Source organism: Protopterus annectens, chromosome 8.part0 (genome assembly GCF_019279795.1).
Source record: "Protopterus annectens isolate FY-2018-M chromosome 8.part0, PAN1.0, whole genome shotgun sequence".
Lineage (NCBI taxonomy): Eukaryota > Metazoa > Chordata > Ceratodontiformes > Protopteridae > Protopterus > Protopterus annectens.
Window position 1 is genome coordinate 840,542,170 of NC_056741.1, and position 7,646 is coordinate 840,549,815.

The following is a 7,646-nucleotide window of genomic DNA, read 5'->3' on the forward strand; positions in this document are numbered from 1 at the left end:
TCCCCTGCAGCTCCCAGCTCCTTGTAAAATCTACTCACTCAGCTGTATCTCTGAACTTTGCAGCACAAAGAAATCTGGAAAAAGCCAGTTTATGGGGGGGGGGGGTGAAAGCCCAAAAAACAGGGACACATTTTAAACATTGCTTGCATAATGTTGGAAAGTTGCTAGAATAAACTGCTGTGTTACCACCATACATTTCACTGCCAAGCCTTAAACCAAAGGGCGCTGTGCAAAACAGTCAGAGCAACATACCACAATGCCAAATCAGCTGTTTTGTGAAAGAGGAAGATGGAAACTTAAATGGCTACCATTTAGTGAATTCAGTTCTCACCATAGCACAGCTGTCAACCTCTTAGCAAAAAAACACCTGAACAAAGCCAATAATGGGTGAATACAGCCCCCAGTCAGTGAATTCAGTTCTCACCATAGCTCTCAACCTTAACACAAAAAACCTGGACTTAGTCAATAATGGGGGAATACAGTCCCAAAAATAGGGACAAATTTAAAATATCCATTTTATATACTTAGAAAATTGCTAGAATAAAAACTTGTGTTACCACGTACTTTCTGAAGAATATGAAGTCTGATAGGCCCAGGGAGAAACACTCCAGATAGACATGTCTTTGTAAGATGGGAGGACACTAGAGGAAACCCACGCAAACACAGGGAGGTCATGCATACTCCACACAGAAGGTAAGGCACCCCCAGCCAAGAATCAAAGCAGAGAACCTGCAGCTGTCAGACAACAATGCTACCAGTGTGCACCAATGCACTACTGACTTTGCAAGGACACAAAAAATACAGAAACCACAGATTTTATGAGGAACAGAACAAGTATGAGGGAAAAATCTGCAATTTTGTTTACAAATGGTGGTGGGTAGGGAATTCAAGCTCTTGCCACCTGGGCCCAAGGTACAGGGTTCAAGCCTGTTCTCTACCCACCACCATATAGCACTTGGGGCATTACACACACACAAAACTGTCTCTGTAGCAGCATCTGAGTATAGGCTGTCCCCCTCCGTTCATGAACTGCACCAGCCAGCTAAAATAAACATCCACACCCAAGCAGAGCCAGAGAGTAAACTACAAGCAAGCCATAGCAGCTGAGTATTGGCTGTCTCTGTTTGCTCCAGAATGCTCACTTGGTTTCCTGTGTTCTGTTTTAATGTACCAAGACTGCTGACCTTGCAGTCTGCTCCCCTTTCAGTCTATGCGGTGCTAACCACATAGACTTCTGGAGCATCAGCAGTCTGCTGCCATTTTCCTGAATCCGGACTGGGTAAGGCAACAGTCCGGATTTGCTTTCCATGTGCAGGTTAGGAGGATTAGGACTGTACCATTGTGGTTCACAGCTGGAGGGGCTGCAGTCCAATAGTACAAGCCACCACTGGATGCAGCTCTCCATGCATGTCACAAATGCAGGAAAGATCCTGGTATTGAGTGGAATCTTTCCACCAACAAAATGATACCAAAGTACGAAGAAAAAATGACCGACTAACAACTGGCTAAACACTTGGTATCATTCTCAAGGGATCCCGTATATGTCAGCATGGGATGAGATACTTGTCAAGCATTTTGTATTGCCAGAATCAGCTTGCACCTCTCATTCCATGTTTTTTATATACAGGTGAGAACTTTTGTCACTCCCCTTTGGTCCTTTTTTAGGCAAAGTCCAGCTGATACACCTCCTAATCTAATTTCCAAAATAAATCAACCATTGGATCATATCAAGGTGGTTCTACTTAAGGTTAGAAGTCTAAACGGCGCAGTGGTAGCATTCTTGCCTCACAGCAAGAGGTTCTCTGGTTCGATTCTTGGCTGGGGTGCCTTCTGTGTGGAGTCTGTATATCCTCCCTGCTTTTGTGTGGGTTTCCTCCCATGTTACAAATACATGCATCTGGAGCATTTCTCCATGGGCCTCTGCTGAAAATTGGCTTTGTCCCAAGTCAGACTTTCCCAGTTAACAAATGATAAACAAAAAAATGCTAGACCTTGAGGACCTCCTGCATTTAGAGCACATCCACTATTCAGGTATTGAGTACTCCCTCAGTACCCGAGTAGTGTGCATACCACTCATTTAGATCAGATGGAAACTGTGGTGGTATATTCACAGTGGCAGGGATACCACATTACCTCAAGACAGATACCTAGAGACCCTCATACAGAGTTTACTAATTCAATTCCCCCTTTGGGATGTACCTTATTTAGAATTATCCACCAAATGGAATGACCCTAGAGGTTTGTAACTAAAAAGATCAGAGGATTAAAAAGTCTAAGCTACAAAGATAGACTGGAGGCTTTATCCCTTTACTCAGTTTCTTATCGACTCCTTAGGGGAGACCTGTGTCTTGATTAGGGCTAAGAGATCCAGCAGCCCAATAACTTTTAAACCTAAAAAAATCAGATAGTCCAGCCCATCATCAGGACCAGAGATTTAAATCTACTCTTCAAATAAATAAGACTGAGAGAAGGGATAGATATGTCATGCAGCACCTACCTTCTCAGGAACAAACTCCCTTTCCAAGGTAAGCAGTGAGGTACACTGTCTACATTTAAAAAGAAGTTGGAATACTGGATGGGTGTATGCAAATGTGGACCTGGTATGAAAGGCCATCTCCTCTTTGAAATAAGACAAAGTCTAAGGGTGAGTACTGGCAAGGTAGGAATGGCCTCAAGGCTCAGTTGCCTTGTAGCTCCTAAGGGTTTGAATGCAAGGAAACCTTTCCATATAGAAAGCTAACATGGGGGCTTGCAAGATAAGGCTTGGAGATCTGAAATTCACCTTGCCAAATTATGTGCCACCAAAAAGAGGTCTTGCTGAATGAGCTGGCTCAAAAGAATGAATCAATTTGTATAAGACAAAGCTGAGATTCCAAAGTGATGTGGTATCTTTAATAGGAGGTCAAAGAAAGAAACTGCCTTTAAAAAAAGCTATGGAGATCCTTTGTGAAGCAAGAGATTAAAAATTACATTATCTGTAAAAGTTAGAGATGGCTGCCAAATGAACTTTAATGGTGGAGTGACAAGATCCATCATCATAAATTATAAAACACAGACACTGAATGGAGAGGGGATCTTGTGTGTAGATGATTTCTGGGAAGTTGTAAGGATCTGGACCACCTAGTAGATAGATTTTTGTCCCTGGCCATTACTGGAACTGGAGAAAGCATGCAACTAACTGAAGAGATATGATGTCTAGATGATGCCTACTATATGAATGGGAGAGGAGATCCACTGTGGGATCTAGAAACAGAGTTATCTGCCTAAGACAAGGCCATACCAGGGAAACCATAGTCAATGAGGTCAGAATGGAGCTATGAAAATACCCAATGCTCTACATAACTTCCCTTTCTGGAAGGGGAAAAGGTGTAAAGAAGACCCAATGGTCACTGCTAGACTAGATGGTCTCTTAGAGAGTGCCCATATGGGGATACAAGGGAAAAGAAGTTGCTGCATCTGGTGTTGAGAGGGATGCAAACAGGTCACGGTAAGGCTTCTGCCAGCAATGGAAAAAGTCCTGTACTACCTGAGGACTGAAGGACCACTTGTAAGGCCTCATGATAATTCTATTAAACTTGCCTGCTAAGTAGTTGAATCAGTCAGGTATGTGCACTGCTCTCAGAAAATATTGTATTGGGATTGCCCAGTACCACTCACCCACTGCCCTGTGACAAAGGAGATATAACTTTGTCACCTCTTGGTTTGTTGATGAATCATAGCACAGCCAGGCTTGTCTGTCTTTATGGAAATCATATCCCGAGGAAGAAGGTCCAGAAAGGGTTGCAATCCTCATCTCCAATGTGTTAATATGTAAATTGGTCTCCTAGGAAGACATTTCTTAGACTTACTGCCCTACACAATGCTCCACACCCTGGTGCTGAGACAGCTACAGAAATTGTGAATAGAGATACAGGGGGGATTATGGCTGTTACACTGAGTTTGCACCTGTCCAGCTTCAACAAAAGGTGCTTTCTTTTTTGTGGAAGGTAATCTGAAAGTTTTATCCAAGTCATTCTACAACCATGACCACTGAATTTTGAGTGACCACTGAAGAATCCACAAGTAAAATCTGACATGTGGTACTAGGTGTATTGCAGCTGCCATCAAAACCCATGCCCTTGAGGATTTGAAAAGTGAATTGTGGAGACAAACTCATAGGTAGAATTGTAAGAGGTTTCAATGGGCAGAACATACTCTAAAGGAAATTTGTTTTTTGAAGGGTGTCCAGCTGGTATCCTTTAGTTTATTGAAATCTCTGTAGGCAAAGTTGTAGAATGTAGTCCCTTGTTTGATTGGTGACAGAAATGAGGAAACAGTTGTCTAGATACAGAAAGATCTGGACTCTATTAGTCCTTCTGTGAGTGCAGCCCACTGCTGTGTACTTGGTAAACAACTAGGGGGCTGTGGTGAGATCAAATGGCAGAATTCAGAATTGATAATGACCATCTCCAACCCAGACCCCTAGACTCCTAGGCAATTCTGATGTGCAGTTATGCATCTTGCATATCCAGGAGGCCATCCAGTCTCCTCTCTGTAAACATGGGAGTTTGGACTGCACTGTGTCCATCAGAAATCTGCTTTTTTTTTGGACATACTGAATTAGGCCACCAAGATCTAATATTGGCCTGAGGTCCTTTGATTTCATGGGAACCAAAAATAATCTTGCATAAGCCCCAGACTCTTTCTTCTCTGGTAGAACCTCTTGAATGACTCTTGATTAGGAGGTTTGAGACCCCCTTCCTTTGCCCCTCTCATTTGGCATGCATGGATAGAATTCCTCAAAAGGGAGAGGAGAATGGTTTGGAGTAATAGGAAAAGGGAATTTAGAAGCCACTAAAATCTATCTCCCTGACCCATTTGTCATGCATAATGGTTATCCATGTAGTCTGATGCAGGGACAGATGAAGAGAGAATAGAAAGACAATTTACAAAGCAATGAAATGACATTAGTATTAATTTCAAGGATGTAACAAGGTCCAGAAGGTATGCAATTTTTGCCTAAATGTCCAAACACTTCAGAACATTTTTTCTCAAGTAGATAGCAAGTTGGAAGAGTAATGGAAAAGATAGCTACTTTGGAAAATGTTTTTTTGGGAATGTAACAAGTTGGCATATTTTACAAATTATCTACAGCGCACTGTCAGAAATGTTGAGGGAGCAAATGGTTACACCTAAGGAAATTATTCTTTTGAGTTGGGATATAGGATCCAAATTTCCTAGACACAGTACAGCCTTTACTAAGGTTAATACTACTGTCAAAAAAAAAAAAAAAAAAAAAAAATGCAATCATAAGAAAATGGAATCAAAATCTAAACCCATTGTAAATGAAGTACTGAATATTGTACAGAAGGTAAAATCTGGAACTGGGATCTGTGGAGAAGAAAATCACAGGGAAATAAATGCAGTATGTGGGAACAATACATATAGACCAATATTCAGGAGGAGGAGTGAGGTTAAGGGGAAGGCAGGAATTAAGCAGTTTATGTAACGCTGTAATGAATGAAAAATATTAAAAGAAAGCCTATATGTGTATGGAAATTACACAGGAAATGCATTTAAAAAACAGTTGAAAATGTTTTCTAGAGATTGGGCGGTGTTACACCAACATCCATTCCTATGCCTTCAGGACTTCTCAGAGGTGAAAGGACTCCTTCCAAGATGGCTATACACTGATCAGCACCATAATTTCAGCTCTCCCAATGTGAAAAAAGAAACGGAGGCAATAAGAGCCAGTGATATTGAGAACTTTAATAAAATTCATACTGCCTAGTTCATAGGTGTGCACTAGGCTAATGGCCCTAGAGCCTTTACAAGCCTAGCCCATAGGATTACCCTGGCATTGTGCCACCCGACCTTAGTTCCCAGTGCCTCTGTCAAGCAGAGCCACTGGAGTGATCCCCGGGGTGAATTTGCTATTTCCCATCCACTCATCATGATTTCTCTTGAAGAGGGCCAGTGAGGTGCTCTATTTGATATGTACGGTAAGTCTATTCCATAGCATGGGCAGTCACTGGGTTATGAACCTATCCCTCCAGCACGTTCTGTTGATTGTGGTAATGAGGTTGAGGTCTCTGGACCATGTGGTGCAGAGTGATTGGGATTTCTTTAGAAGCAGCATTTCTAACAGCTGGGTCAGACAAGGCTTTGTAAGTCAAGCAGAGATCAGCTCTAAGTAGGTGATATGAGACAGAGAATAGTTGGGAGTTTTTTGAGTCTGTCCATATAGGGCAAGTGTTTAAGGCCTAGGATCCTCTTTGTGAGGTACTTTTGGGGCCTCTCCAGTTGTTGCAGGTGTCTAGTGAGGTACATGCCAAATGGGACATTGGACTCGATAATTGGCCTAATGAGGGAAGAGTAGAGGGAGACAATGACCTCTTTCTTCCTGGATGCAAATCCCTTAGTAATGAGATGTGGCACATAGAAGGGCTTTCTGACCACAGTGGCAATGTGGTGGTTAAAAGAGCGGTTGCTGTCAACCTGTGTTCCCAGATTTCTAACGCCTTCTGTGTTTAGTGGACTACCATCGATGTGGCAATTCATGGGAACTAGGTTTTTCCCAAAGGGGAAAATGACACATTTTTTGGCATTGAGCTTAAGGCCATGGTTCTGACACCAGTCATTGGTCTCAGTGAGGCCTTTCTGTAGGATGTCAACATCACTTAGGGAGTTAATAATGGCTCACAGCTTGCAATCATCTGCAAACTTTGTCAGCCAGAGTCCCTTTGTGTTGGCCTGGACTTCTGAGAAGTAGAGACCAAACAGGAGAGGACCCAGGACCGATCCCTGTGGGACTCCACTCATGTCTGGTCGGCAGTCTGACTTGTAGTCAGCTACTTTCACACTGTGGGTTCTATCTATGAGCCAGTTTGCAACCCACGTAGTGATACAGAGGTTGATGCCTAGCTTAGTGAGTTTTTCTATGGTTCCTGAGTGGGAAATTGTATCAAATGCCTTGGCCAGTTCAAGGTAGGCTGTATGAACCACACTGCCTTCATCCACAGCTCTGGTGACTGACTCAAAGAAGTCAACCAAGTTGAGCAGGCATGATCTACCCTTCACAAAACCAAACTGTGTGGGATCCAGAGTTTGGAGATTCCCTATATCCTTGTTTATTAGGTCCATGATGATGTGTTCCATAGCTTTGCATATCAGACTTGTCAGTCTAATAGGGCAATAGTTCCCTGGGTCTGTAATCACTCCTCCTTTGTGGAGCGGGATGACTATAGCAGTGCATCATTCAGGAGGGACAAAGCCTGAGGTGAGGCTGTGACTGAACAGGGCACACAGGTGAGTTGCCAGTTCACTCTGTAGTTCATGTAGAACACAGCCAGGGATATTGTCAGGTCCCATAGAAGCTGTATTCTTGGCCTTGGACAGTGCTGTTTTAACTTGTGCAGCAGTAATACTGGGTGCCTGGCAATCTACTGGTATTGTGATTGGTCCTTGGGGGGGGGGGGTTAAAGTTGGCAATGAATCTGCTGGCCAGTATATTGGCAATATCTGTTGGCTCGGTATAGGTGGTACCATTGTGCAGTAGCTCAGAGTAAATCTGGGTACTGCCGTGGAGATTCTTTACATAACTATAGAAGGCCTTATGGTTGTCTTTACTATCTGCTGCAATTATGTTTTCATAGCTAGCTTTAGAG